A 14,645-nucleotide genomic window follows, 5' to 3' on the forward strand; every position below is an offset into this window, starting at 1 on the left:
ACTTTATATTTCTATTACTATATAACACTTATATATATCTACAGTCTTTATCCATAAGTTTCATTCAGTAGTATTAGTTTATTGTCACTGTAGGGATTCAATTTCTTTCAGTAAAATACGTAGCATTCACTTTCTCGTACTGTATACTAGCTTTGAGAGTGAATGTCACTTTCACTTCATTCTCATAACTCATAGTATTCAGACATGCTAGCGTGAAACTTTCACTTTCATTACTCCTAGGGTATATACTCGTATTCTTATAATACTACTCATTTACATTTTTATTTACATTCTTTATTTTATTTACGTTATTTACATTTCTATTTTATTTACACTGTGTTGTGCACTGTCACTTGAAGTAACTTATAAAACTATTTTCCACTGTTCACGTATATTTAAATTCATTACTTTCACTTGCTGTTTACACATTATTTACACATTATTTACAATTCCACTTGCACTGTTTTACTCAATAGAAAGATCGTTGTCACTCTTTTATCAATTGTCAGCCCTTTACCTCTTTCCACACGAGGTTTAGTAGGGGGTAAAGGTCACAAGGCCCTTTGCATGGGGGTGAAAAGTCCCTGAAGTTAGCAAGAGCGAACAGACGTACCTCCACTTCGGAAGATGAGAGTGAACTGATAAGGGTGGGCCGGGGTGGTGGCCTACCTAGGGAATTTCATTACTACCAACGTTAGCCTCTTGGCACAGCTAAATTATAGCAGTGAAATGATTGGCAGGAAATCTAGACAATACATTATAAATTAGGTAGTTCCAGGTGAATGTAAATATCGCTTAGGCTTCTCCCTTCCCTCCTTATATGTATATTTACTACGAAAATAGATTATACGGCATATTTCAAGGGGAAAAAAACAGCGAAAATTAGCGAACGAGTGCACGTGAGGTGTGATCAGGTGATAATTAGCCAATTCCAGGTGTATGGCACTCTCACTTACCTTATTTCTTTCTTGTATATATTATTTGGTATAAGAATAGGGCATAGGGCTTATTTCAATGGATGAAATCAGTGAAAAATTCCAGGGAACATTTACTTAGCGTAGCACGGCCGGGCAGGCAAGAGGATAGGGTAATGGAGGGGGGGTAGGGAGGGGAGTCAAGAACGGGGAGAAATGGCTAAATTGTCAACAATGGATGGGAGTACAGATGAGATTAGGAGTGCTGACTAGTGTTGGACATTGGCAGTACTGATAGATGATACAAGCTCCCACTTGGAAGCCCGGGTGAATTCAAAATAACACAGAATCACAAAAGCGACGCCCCGTGGTATGATCCCTTGCTCCCAAGCGTCACAAAAGTGACGCCCCGCGGTTAAGGGGTTATGTCTCATTGCCTCAAACATTCTCTTTGCAACTCTATCTCTGCCTTCCAAAGCTCCGCCTCCCTTTCTGCTTGTTCATGGTTATGACGACAAGCAAGTTCTGTCCATTCACCTGCCTCTACCTTCAGAACTTAGCAATATCCTTGGGATCGGTGAGGCCAAGACTCAGTCTCTTCCTTAAAATCGGCAGCAAAAAGTTTATCCATTGTGGCAGCACTGGTAGACTGGTGTAGTGCTATATACTGTATATGCTTGTGCTTTTTCAGTATTAACAAACATATCTCCCCTGGGGGTAGGGGGTTTCAAAAATACTCCCCCAGTGTCCCTGCTTGTCGTATGAGGTGACTAAAAGAGTTGATGGTGGGTTAGTCCCCACCCCGTAAAATGAACTAACTAAACAAGCGAATAAAGTGCCTTGGACCAGGACGGACCATATGTTGATGACTAAGGTACAGACAAAGGACATTCTGGGGGTGGGGACTTGGAATGTGAGAAGAGAGAATGATGAAGTGAAAGAGAGTGAGATTGTTCAGGTGCCGAGGATGCAAGAGTGGATGTATGTGGATTGTCTGAAACTAAATGGTGGAGTGAAAGGGTGAGAGAATGGGAGTATGGTTTAGGGATATGTGCAGGAGTTAATGAGAATGAGAGGGCAAGAAAGGGAGTATGTCTGATGATAAGCAAGAAGTGGAAGGAGAATATAAGAGAGTATGGAACAGTGGGTGCAAGGATTGTATGGGTGTGGATGAAAGTAGGTATACAAGCGTGGGCGACTGTATGTGCGTATGAGCCGACAAAGGACCGAGTGGCAAGAGTGAAAGATGAGTTTTGGGCAAGTGTAGAAGCATGTATGAACAAGTTTGAGAGGAGCGAGAGAGTGTTTTTGATTGGAGACATGAATGGCAAAGTTGGGAATGTACAAGTGGATGGAGTGGTTGGTCAGTGGGGTGTGCCAGCTGAGGTAGATGGGAATGGTAGTGCTTTGGTGGACATCTGTGCTGGTATGGGGTTGGCAATAGCCAGCACCTACTTTTGGCATAAGATGATCAACAGGTATACATGGAGAGTCATGAGGAGGATGGATGGTGAACTTGTTGAACGAAAGGCAATGATAGACTATATGAGCGAATGAGAAGACAAGTGTTGGATGCAAGAGTGTGGAGAGGGTGGGGGAATGGAATCTCGGACCATCACTTAGTGATGGCCAAGGTAAGGCTGCAAAGAAAGTGAGTGAAGAGACGAAGGGGAAGACAGGAGGACACAGCTCCTGTGAGAAGAGTGGAGAAGTTGCAAGATGGTGAGAAAATGGCAGAGTATAAGAGCACAGTGGAAGAAAGATTGGGAAGGTATGAGTTAGAGCAGATGGAAGGGGTGGAAGACGTACAGGTATGTACGATATTCTAGGAGGAGATGCAGGGGTGTGCATGGGACAGGATGATGGAATGATTAGGTGAAACGAGCTGTGGAACAAAAGAAGAAGGCATATAGTGAATGGCTAGCGAGTAGAGGTAGGGGAGAAAATGAGAGCGAGAAGAGAGAGGTATATGTGAGCAGGAGAAGGGAGGTGAAGAGATTAGTGAAGAAGAGTAAGAAGAAAGTGGATGAAGAGTTTGGGAGGAATCTGAGTGTGAAATGGAGGATGAGTAAGAAATTGTTTTGGAAGAAGGTGAAGAAAGTAAGGCAGTGTGAAAGGGGAAATAGTAAGGGAGGGAATAATAGATTGTTGGTGGAGAAGAGAAAGAAACTGAGGAGATGGAAGGAGCACTTTGAGGATTTGTTGAATGTAAAGAGTGAGTGTAGTGCGAGTATAAGTGGTTGGGGAATGGGTAAGAGGAGAAAAAATGAGAGGAGGGAGGAAGAGATCAGTAGGGCGAAAGTAGTGGAAGCAATGAAGAAGATCAAGTTGGGAAAGGCACCAGGAATTGATGAAGTGTGTGGTGAAATGCTGAAGTATGGGGGTGAGATTGTAGTGGAGTGGATATGGAAGTTGTGTAGATTGGTTTGGGAAGAGGGAAGGGTTCCGGAGAACTGGAAATCAGGTATAACTGTTCCTTTATACAAAGGAAAAGGGGAGAGAGAAGTATGTGGTAACCATAAGGATATTTGCCTTCTTAGTGTGACTGGATAAATATATGGTAGAATACTCATTGATAGGGTTAGGCATATAACAGAGGAGCTAGTTGGAGAAGAACAAGGGGAATTTAGGAAGGGTCCCTTCCTGTTGTTCTCAAGAACTGTGCTTCTGTGCTTACAGGCTGCCTAGGCAAACTCTTTCGCCTTTGTCTGTCAACTTGTACATTTCCTTCTTGCTGGAAGTTTGCTCTCATTCAGCCGGTCCCAAAGAGAGGTGACCATTCCCAACTCTCTAACTATCGTCCAATTGCTTTAACATCCTGTATCTCAAAAGTTTTTTAGTCTATTCTTAAAAGAAAATTTTTAAAGCATCTTTCCTATCACAACCTTCTTTCTGATCGTCAGTATGGGTTCCGTCAGGGACGCTCCACAGGCGATCTTCTCACCTACCTTTCAGACTCCTGGTCATTCTCCTTTCGGGACTTTGGCGAAAGCTTTGCCATTGCACTTGACATCTCAAAGGCTTTCGATCGAGTCTTGCATAAATCTTTAATTTCCAAACTGCCCTCTTACGGTTTCTATCCTTCTGTCTGTGCCTTCATATCTAGCTTCCTTTCTGGTCATTCTATAGCAGCTGTTGTAGACGGCTATCGTTCTTCTCCTAGATCTATTAACAGTGGTGTTCCTCAGGGCTCTGTCCTATCACCAACTCTCTTCCTTTTATTCATCAATGGCCTTCTAAGCTGTACATCTAACCCTATCCACTCATACGCTGATGACTCCACCCTTCACCTTTCCATTCGATTCCCACAACGTCCATCTCAGCAGTTACTTCAACAGGCAAGGGATGAGGCTATGGCACACCTAATGTCTGACTTGGCTCGTATCTCTGACTGGGATGAAAATAATCTGGTTGTTTTTAATGCATCAAAGACTCAGTTTTTGCACTTATCAACCCGACAAAATCTTCCACAGGTATACCCACTTATGTTTAATAATACTCAACTTAATCCTGCATCATCGTTGAACATGCTTGGGGTTTCATTTGCTCGGGACTTGTCTTGGAAAGATCATATTACATCTCATGTAAAATCTGCTTCCAAAAGATTGGGTGTGCTAAGCCGACTCCGTTCCTTCTTTGCCCCTGCACAATTGTTGACTCTATACAGGGGTTTTATCCGCCCCTGTGTGGAGTACAACTCTCATGTGTGGGGAGGCTCCCCACATACAGCTCTTCTCAATAGGGTGGAGTCAAAGGCTTTTCGTCTCATTACCTCTCCCCCTCTTACTGACTCCCTTCAACCTCTGTCTCTTCGCCGCAATGTTGCATTTTTATCTCTTTTCTATCGTTACTTCAATGGTCACTGTTCCTCTGAACTGTCTGCATGCATTCCTCCACTTCTACGATGGGCGCATATCACCCGTCTAGCAGCAAACTCTCACCCCTTTTCTGTCCAGCTCTCTAATGCAAGAGTTAACCGTTACTCCCAGTCCTTCATTTAGGCAACAGGTCAAGTCTGGAACTGTCTGCCTCTGTCTGTATTTCCTGCTTCCTATGATCTCCAGTCTTTCAAACGCAGTGTGTCAAGGCATCTCGAAATGATTGGATCTTGAATTTGGCTCTCTCTTGTATTTTGTTTTTCTCTTGGAAGGAACAGTTTTGTTAGCTCATGGCCTTTGATTCCTTCTTCTCCACATTAAAAAAAAAAAAAAAGATCAGATATTTGTTCTAAGATGTTTAGTGGAGAAGTATCTAGAGAAGGGAAAGAAAGTGTATGCTGCCTTCATGGACTTGGAGAAAGCTCAAGACAGAATAGATAGCCAAGGTATGCGGAAGGTATTAAGAGTATATCGAATGAAGGGGAAATTGTTGAGTACTGAGAAGAGTATGTACGAAGGAACTAGGGCTATGGTGTGAGTGAATGGTGGTCTGAGTGAGTTCTTTGATCTCAGTGTGGGACTGAAACAGGGTTGTGTGATGTCTCCATGGCTGTTTAATATATACATGGATGTGGTTGTAAAGGAGGTGCAAGGTAAGGCAGTGGATGTGGGGGTGGCTCTAATGAATGAGGGTGAGATTTGGAAGATTCCGGTGTTGCTGTTTGCTGACGATACAGTATTGTTGAGTGAAGATGAATGGGAGTTGCAAGGTTTGGTGAATGAATTTGGGACAGTGTTTCGGAGGAGGAAGCTGAAAGTTAATGTAAACAAAAGTAAAGTTATGGTGTTTGAGAGGAATGAAGTCACAGAATGCACAGTGAAGTTCGATGGTGAGAATATGGAGAATGTGAGTGCATTCAAGTACTTGGGTAGTGTGATGAGTAAGGATGGAACTTTGGGGGGTGAAGTGCTTGAAAGGGTACAGCAGGGAAGGAAGGTTGTTGGTTCACTGAAAGCAGTGATGAGAAATAGGGAGGTGAGTATGGAAGTTAAGAAGTCACTGCATGATAGTATTGTTATCCCTACCCTGACGTATGGAAGCGAGGCATGGACCTTGCTAGAGGGGAACAAGTCAATAGTGAGAGCAGTGGAAATGATTTACATGAGAGGAGCATGTCGAGTGATATGGAGGGACAGGCTGACGAATGAAGAAGTGAAGGAACGTTGTGGGGTGGATGTGGATGTGGTTGAGAAGATTAGGAGAAATACACTGAGGTGCTTTGGACATGTGGAGAGAGTGGAAAATGAAAGACTGACTAAGAGGGCGTATGTAGGTGAGGTGGAGGGAGGGAGAGGGAGGGGAAGACCGAGGATGAGGTGGAAGGACTTATCTCATAGGTGTATGAGGGAGGGGGGAGTGAGTTGGGGGGGGGTCAAATGGTGGGTGACAGAGCGACTTGGAGGCGTTTTGTCTGCAGCCACCCTTTGCGGGATTAGGGCGTCGGGCTATAGATAGATACATAGATAAAACAAACTTATATGATGGTAATTTTCGCAATCAGTAGCACGGTAACTCAAGTCTCATAATGTATCATTGGTTAGAGAGGCTGTGGTTTGTGGAACCTACGTCTGTTAATTATCATCCACACTCCATTTGGCTCGGACCCCACATTGGGCCTCATGTCTATTGTCGTGGTTCCGTACCTTCCAACACTTCTATTTCCCAATTAAACTTGGAACACACATTTCCACTCAACAGTATGTTTTGAGGCCCGAGTCAAATGATCACGGATAAACATGTTTCATTCCAACACTTATAATATTTCCCGTCACTAAGCCAATAAATACATTTGGTCATTGCTACAAACACAGTACTTGGTTTCCTTACTGCACAAGTAAAGTCATGTCGTACTTTCATAACCGCAATCTTAAATGTAGGCACAGTTTTAGGCCGAGGACGAAGATTTTACTCTTCCATGCCAGTGTTCTGACCCAACTACCAATACCCTTCCCTTCCACGTCTCAGGCTCATTGTCTCGCTTAATCATGGCCAGCTGAATTCGCAGCTGTGTCAGACACATCAAAACAGTTTGGACCAGATTCCAACAATGCAGACAGACTGACTTTCGGCAAAACAAATTAACAATGGTAGTGACAATACTCAGAATATTTTTCTATCATGTGAATAAAGGAGATTACCCAACATTTTCACGATACACTGAGATGGAGGACCCTGTCAAACGCTTTCTGGAAGTCTAGGTAGATGACGTCCAACGATATTTTTGCATCTCACTTAACCTATGTTCGTACAAAAAATGTGAGGCATGATTTACTATTTCGAAACCCCTGCTGATTCTCTGTTATATGATAATGCTTATTAAGGATGACGGTACAGTAAATATTTCTCTTTTTATATCCAAAATTTTCCTCCATGCTAACTTTAGAGATATTGGGCGGTAATTTGTGGCGCGTTTTGTAATCGCCCCTTTTAAAGATTAGAGATGTATTAGCAAGCTTCCATTGATTAGGAACTCTACATTCAGTTAATGAATTATTGAATGTTTAATTATACAAAAGTTATGGGAGATGTCTGATCTGGGCCAGTTGTTTTATTTGGGCTGATTTTCCGAAAATAACATTTCGTGTCCTGTCACCTCTTAGATTGATATTTTACCGTCTTCTCGGCCTGATAAAACCGTTTGAGGGATGGGACTATTACACTATTTTTTTTTTTGAAAACACTGTGAAATAAGTCGTTCAGCAATGTGCAATTGGACGAGATTGCCTTCCGAGCTTAACAGAGGGCCTATGCTATCCTTCATATCTTTCTTACCCCTGACACAATATCCCTTTTACTTTTCAGAAAAAAAAATGAACACAGTGCTCCTATAGTTTAAAATCTGTATTATCGGTACCATCATCATCATTACCTGTAAGTTTATATTTTTCATATTAAGTTCTGTTGCCAGTAGTGATTTCTTCAGTGTTGTTTGACATCCAGTCCTCTTAATTATTATAATTATTTCTTCATGTAATCCTTGGTTCATTTTTTCTTTTCATAGATCTCAATCGATTAGTGAATATAACCCAAGTTTCTTTGAGAGGAGCGAGAGAGTGCTTTTGATTGGAGACATGAATGGCAAAGTTGGCAATGTACGAGTGGATGAAGTGGTTGGTCAGTGGGGTGTGCCAGCTGACGTAGATGGGAATGGTAGTGGTTTGGTGGACATCTGTGCTGGTAAGGGGTTGGCAATAGCCAACACCTACTTTCGACATAAGATGATCCACCGGTATACGTGGAGAGTAATGAGGAGGATGGATGGAGAACCTGTTGAACGAAAGGCAATGATAGACTACGTGTGTGTGGACGAGCGAATGAGAAGACAAGTGTTGGATGCAAGAGTGTGGGGAGGGTGTGGGAATGGAGTCTCGGACCATCACCTAGTGATGGTCAAGGTAAAGCTGAGGAAACAGCTCCTGTGAGAAGAGTGGAGAATTTACAAGACAGTGAGAAAATGGCAGAGTATAATAGCATAGTGGAAGAAAGATTGGGAAGGTATGAGCTAGAGCAGATGGAAGGGGTGCAAGATGTATGTAAGATATTCACGGAAGAGATAGGTGTGAGGTGGTTTGTGGAGTGAGGAGGAGATGCAAGGGTGTGCAAGGGACAGCATGGTGGAATGATGAGGTGAAACGAGCTGTGGAACAAAAGAAGAAGGCATATAGTGAATGGTTAGCGAGTAGAGGTAGGGGAGAAGATGAGAGAGAGAAGGGAGAGGTATATGTGAGTAGGAGAAGGGAGGTGAAGAGACTGGTGAAGGAGAGTAAGAAGAACGTGGATGAAGAGTTTGGGAGGAATCTGAGTGTGAAATGGAGGGAGAGTAAGAAATTGTTTTGGAAGGAGGTAAAGAAAGTAAGGCAGTGTGAAACGGGAAATAGTAGGGGAGTGAAAGATAGGAATAATAGATTGTCGGTGGAGAAGAGAGAGAAATTGAGGAGATGGAAGGAGCACTTTGAGGATTTGTTGAACGTAGAGAGTGAGAGCAGTGCAAGTATAAGTGGTTGGGTAATGGCTGGGAGAAGAAGAGATGAGAGGAGGGAGGAAAAGATCAGTAGGACGGAAGTATTGGAAGCAATGAAGAAGATCAAGTTGGGAAAGGCCCCCAGCATTTGATGATGTGTGTGGTGAAATGCTGAAGTATGGGGGTGAGATTGTAGTGGAGTGGATATGGAAGTTGTTTAGATTGGCTTGGGAAGAGAGAAGGGTTCCGGAGGACTGGAAATCAGGTATAATTGTTCCTTTATACAAAGGAAAATGGGAGAGAGAAGTATGTGGTAACCATAGGGGTATTTGCCTTCTTAGTGTGACTGGTAAAATATATGGTAGAATACCCATTGATAGTGTTAGGCATATGACAGAGGAGCTAGTTGGAGAAGAACAAGGGGGATTTAGGAAGGGAAAAGGGTGTGTAGATCAGATATTTGTTCTAAGATGTTTAGTGGAGAAGTATCTAGAGAAGGGAAAGAAAGTGTACGCTGCCTTCATGGACTTTGAGAAAGCTTATGACAGAATAGATAGGCAAGGTATGTGGAAGGTATTAAGAATATATGGAGTGGAGGGGAAATTGTTAAGTGCTGTGAAGAGTATGTACGAAGGAGCTAGGGCTACGGTGCGAGTGGATGGTGAGCTGAGTGAGTTCTTTGATCTCAATGTGAGACTGAAACAGGGTTGTGTGATGTCTCCATGGCCGTTTAATATATACATGGATGGGGTTGGAAAAGAGGTGCAGGGTAGGGCAGTGGATGTGGGGGTGGCTCTAATGAATGAGGGTGAAATTTGGAAGATTTCGGTGTTGCTGTTTGCTGATGATACAGTATTGTTGAGTGAAGATGAATAGGAGTTGCAAGGTATGGTGAATGAATTTGGGACAGTGTTTAGGAGGAGGAAGCTGAAAGTTAATGTAAACAAAAGTAAAGTTATGATGTTTGAGAGGAATGAAGTCACAGAATGTACAGTGAGGTTGTATGGTGAGGGTATGGAGAGTGTGAGTGCATTCAAGTACTTGGGTAGTGTGATGAGTAAGGATGGAACTTTGGGGGGTGAAGTGCTGGAAAGCGTACAGCAGGGAAGGAAGGTTGTTGGTTCACTGAAAGCAGTGATGAGATATAGGGAGGTGAGTATGGAAGTTAAGAAGTCACTGCATGATAGTATTGTGATCCCTACCCTGAGGTATGGAAGCGAGGCATGGACCTTGGAAGAGGGGAACAAGTCAAGAGTGAGAGCAGTGGAAATGAGTTACTTGAGAGGAGCATGTGGAGTGACATAGAGGGATAGGTTGACGAATGAAGAAGTGAAGGAACGTTGTGGGGTGGATGTGGATGTGGTTGAGAAGATTAGGAGAAATACACTGAGGTGCTTTGGACATGTGGAGAGAATGGAAAATGAAAGACTGACTAAGAGGGCGTATGTAGGTGAGGTGGAGGGAGGGAGAGGGAGGGGTAGACCGAGGATGAGGTGGAGGGATTGAGTTGAGAGGTATATGAGGGAGGGGGGGGGGTGAGTTGGGCGGAGTGTAGTCAAATGGTGGGTGACAGAGCGACTTGGAGGCGTTTTGTCTGCGGCCACCCTTTGCGGGGTTAGGGCGTCGGGCTATAGATAGATCGATAAATAGATTCTTTGATGTTATCCACCTAGAGTAAATTAATTCAGTTGGTGTTGAAAAATTCCTTTCTCATATTATTGGAGCTATTTTTTTTTTTTTTTTTTTTTTTAAGTTAGAAACAAACAGGCCATTTATATTCGACTTACAGTTGATGTTAACTTCAAATATAGTGATATTATGATCGCTGTTGCTAAGACTTACATCAACATCACAGTAAATTTATTAAATATCTGTCTGTTGTTAAGTCACTGTCGAGAGTATTATTACAGGGCGTCTGCTTCTTCACTGCCTGACTTATAAAGCATCGTCTTTCGGTTCTAACAATCTGTTTCCTTCTTTATCTTCACGCAAAGCTTTCCATCCAATATTCAGAATATTGAAGTCACTGAAAATAACGCAGTTTTAATTTTTATTACTAATTTTATTTCGTCTTGAATTATATCATTTTACACGTCTTACTTGGGTGGTCTGTACATGGCACCAAAAAGAATAGGTTTATTACTCTCTGTGAAAATTGCTATATACAAAGAATCGCATGTTTCGCCATACAGTTTATTGATCAGTGCTGCACTTATAGCGTTCTTAACATGTATTAAAATTCTCCTGCTGGTTTTGTTCAGTCATGATTTTTCAAATATTTAATATTTTTGTAGCGATACTTCTCCAATAAGGTGCTTGATACGACGGTTTAACTACGATCCTGTAATCATTATTATGTCAGGATTTTCTGTCTATCTATTGCCAGACGCCTTAATCCCGTAAGGGGTGGCCACAAACAAATCGCTTCCGTGTCACCCTGTCCCCCACCATTTCACTGCCCTGCTTCCAGCTCACCCTCCCTTCTCTCATATACCTCATCACTTCATCCCTCCGTCTCATCCTTGGCCTCTCCCCGCCTCTCCTCTCCTCCACCTCACTCACATACACTCTCCTCGTCAGTCTCTCTCTCTCTCCATGCTGTCCACCTTAATGTTTCTCCAAACGCTTCCTATCACATCCACATCCACACCACAACGCTCCTTCACTTCATTTGTCAGTCTCTCCATGTGACTCCACATGCTCATGTCAAATAACTCATTTCCACTGTCATCAGTCTTGATTTGTGTTCCGCCAATAAGGTCCAAGCTTCACTTCCATACATTAAAGTTGGTATCACAATGGTGTCATGCAGTAACTTTTTCAGTTCCATGCTCACATTCCTGTTTCGTATCAGTGCTTTCAAAGAACCAACAACCTTTCTTCCTTACTGTACCCTTTCAAGGACTTTTCTCTCTAAACTTCCATCCTTACTCATCACACTACCCAAGTACTTAAATGCGTTCACATTTTCCATTTCCTTCTCATCCAACCTCACTGTACATTCGGTGACTTCATTTCTCTCGCAAACCATAACTTTACTCTTCCCTACATTTACCTTTAGATTCCGTTTCTTACACACTCTCCCAAACATATTCACCAAGCCTTGCAGCTCAGGATTTTCAATGGTTGCATAAGTAATCAATTTGTCTCACTCTGAAATAATACACATCTTATTCATATACAAAGTATTCAAGGTACAGCTTAATCTACTGTAGTAGGGCTGTGAGACACTAAATTTAAACCTGCTTAATCGTTTAAATCCTCAGTCCAAAATCCAATGCTCCTACAAGCCGTTGATGGCTTGGCACTCCCTCCCTTCCCACTAATCTCCTGATTTTCTATCTGTACTTGTGGTGAGGTCAGATGCACCTAGTTACCCTCGTGAGCTAATCTCACCTCACTTAAATACCCCTTCCCCATTGGCCTCAGGGATTGGGTTATTAACAGCTACACCATTAACTGTCCCTCTTTTCACCTCTCTGTCACTACCTAACGAATGCCTAACACTGTCATGTAGCACCCTACCCAATCTAGCCTTGCCCACTTTACTGAGGTGAAGGCCACCTTTGCCATACAAACTCCTGTCATGGCTGAAATTGTCCCAAACATCAACAAACATCGCATCTTCCTTTCTACACAGACCTTCTTGCCTACTATTGACTCCTATCATTCACCTCAGGATCACAGAACCAACATTAAATCTTGGTAACAACTCACAGACAACTAACTTCCTATGACATTACCTGTACTTCCTATACTTTCTAAGTATCTCATCTGACCTGCCCGACGCTACATTATTTGTCCCTATCACAATAACAAAGACCAAGTCCTCTGATGTGCTGTTGACTAAGTCATCAACTCTCTCAGTCACGTCCTTTATCCTACACCATGGATAGCAAAAATACTTCCCCCTACTACCCTTAGCACAAAATCCTTTCTCTTGATGCCTGATTAACAGTCTTCAACGAGTTTGAGGCTAGGCTCATCCTACTGTATACCTCATCTTTTAATACCTGAAACTTATTCCTAATAATTACAGTCCTATCGCCATTACTAACCTTAGCTTTGCACCCCGTCTTGGCTGTCTGGAAGCCATCAAGTCTCAGCCTTAACTGGTGTAGTTCCTAAGTTGTCTACCCTTTCTAATACTTCTGCTTCCCCATCCGCTACGTACACTGTCTTAGCACTCACCATTCCAGTTTCATTTTCTCAACCTTTCAACCTGTCACCTAATGCATCGATTCCCTCAAAACTTTTCCTAATTTCTATACTAAGCCTATTTGCTAACTCACAGAAAAGACAGCACGTGTACTCATCATTCTCTTTAATCATGAAGTCCCTTAAGAACTCCTTAATACACGTTCTACAAGCGAATCATAGGACAGGGGCCATTTTAAAGGGGGTTAGAAGAGCTCCGAGCACGTCTTTACCTGAGCAGGTTAGAGGGCAGGCTGAACAGGTCACCCCCCCTTCTCTCTCTCTCTCTCAACTTCTTTTCTTGAATGCTTTATGCCCCTTTCAGTATCACAAAACTACCGGTGCTACTGGAGAGGAATGTACCAGAATTATCTAAGAGAGATATGCAGATCAGATGTAATCAGAGTAATAAACAACTAAAGAAAAATAAATCTCCAGGACCAGATGGATTCCACACAAGAGTGGTTATAGATGCACGCAAAGCCATAGCAGATGCACTTAAGACTGATTATATTTGATCATTCTTTGAGAAGTCATCAAGTCCTCATTGCACGGAAAAGAGCTAATATTACTGTTATATATAGAAAGGATGATAGAAATGACTAGGGGATATAACGGCCTCTAAGTCTCATCAGTGTGCTATGCAAGATTTTGGAGTCATTGATCAGAGAACGTCTGATTTAGCATATTAAAGTTCGAAAGTTGCTTCGTAATAAGCAGTTTGGATTGAATCACGATAGACTGACAGTTCTGCAGTTAATTACAGTTTTGGAGAAATGGTCGAAGAGTGTGGAAGAGGGTGGTGCAGTAGATAGAGTATAATGGGATTTCATGAAAGCACTTGTCAAGGTTCTACATCAGAGATTAATTGAGAAGGTAAAGGCTAATAATAATAAAGGGGACATACTTGCATGGATAACATAATTCCAATTATTTTTAATGCAAGAAAGAAGGAACAAAAGACTAAGAGCCCACAAACTGTTCCTTCCAGGAACAAAAAAAAAAAGGAATACAAAAGACAGTCAAATTTAAGATCCGTTCACTTCGAGATGCCTGGACACACTGCGTTTGAAAGACTGGAGATCATAGGAAGCAGGAAATACAGACGGAGGGAGACAGTTCCAGAGTTGACCTATTACATAAATGAAGCACTGAGAATAATGGATAACTCTTGCATTAGAGAGTTGGACTAAAAATGGATGAGAGTTTGGTGCTAGACGGGTGCTAGCACCAGTCGTAGAGGTGGAGGGAGGGAAGCAGACAGTTTAGAGGAGCACTGACCATTGAAGTAGCGATAGAAAAGAGATAAAGATGCAACAGTGCAGAGAAGAGGCAAAGGTTGAAGGGAGCCAGTAAGAGGAGGAGAGTTAATGAGACAAAAAGCCTTTGATGCCACCCTATTCAGAAGACCTGTATGTGGGGAGGCTCCCCACACATGAGAGTTGTATTCTACACAAGGGCGAATAAAAATCAACAACTGTGCAGGGGTAAAGAATGTATGGAATCGGCTTAGCACACCTAATCTCTTGGAAGCAGATTTTACAAGAGATGTAATATGATCTTTCCACGATAAATCCCGAGAGAATGAAACCCCAAGCATGTTCAAGGATGATGCAGGATTGAGCTGGATATTA

The sequence above is a fragment of the Coenobita brevimanus genome, chromosome 3 (assembly GCF_032717465.1).
Source record: "Coenobita brevimanus isolate Jiangsu-jjx chromosome 3, ASM3271746v2, whole genome shotgun sequence".
NCBI classification, from domain to species: domain Eukaryota; kingdom Metazoa; phylum Arthropoda; class Malacostraca; order Decapoda; family Coenobitidae; genus Coenobita; species Coenobita brevimanus.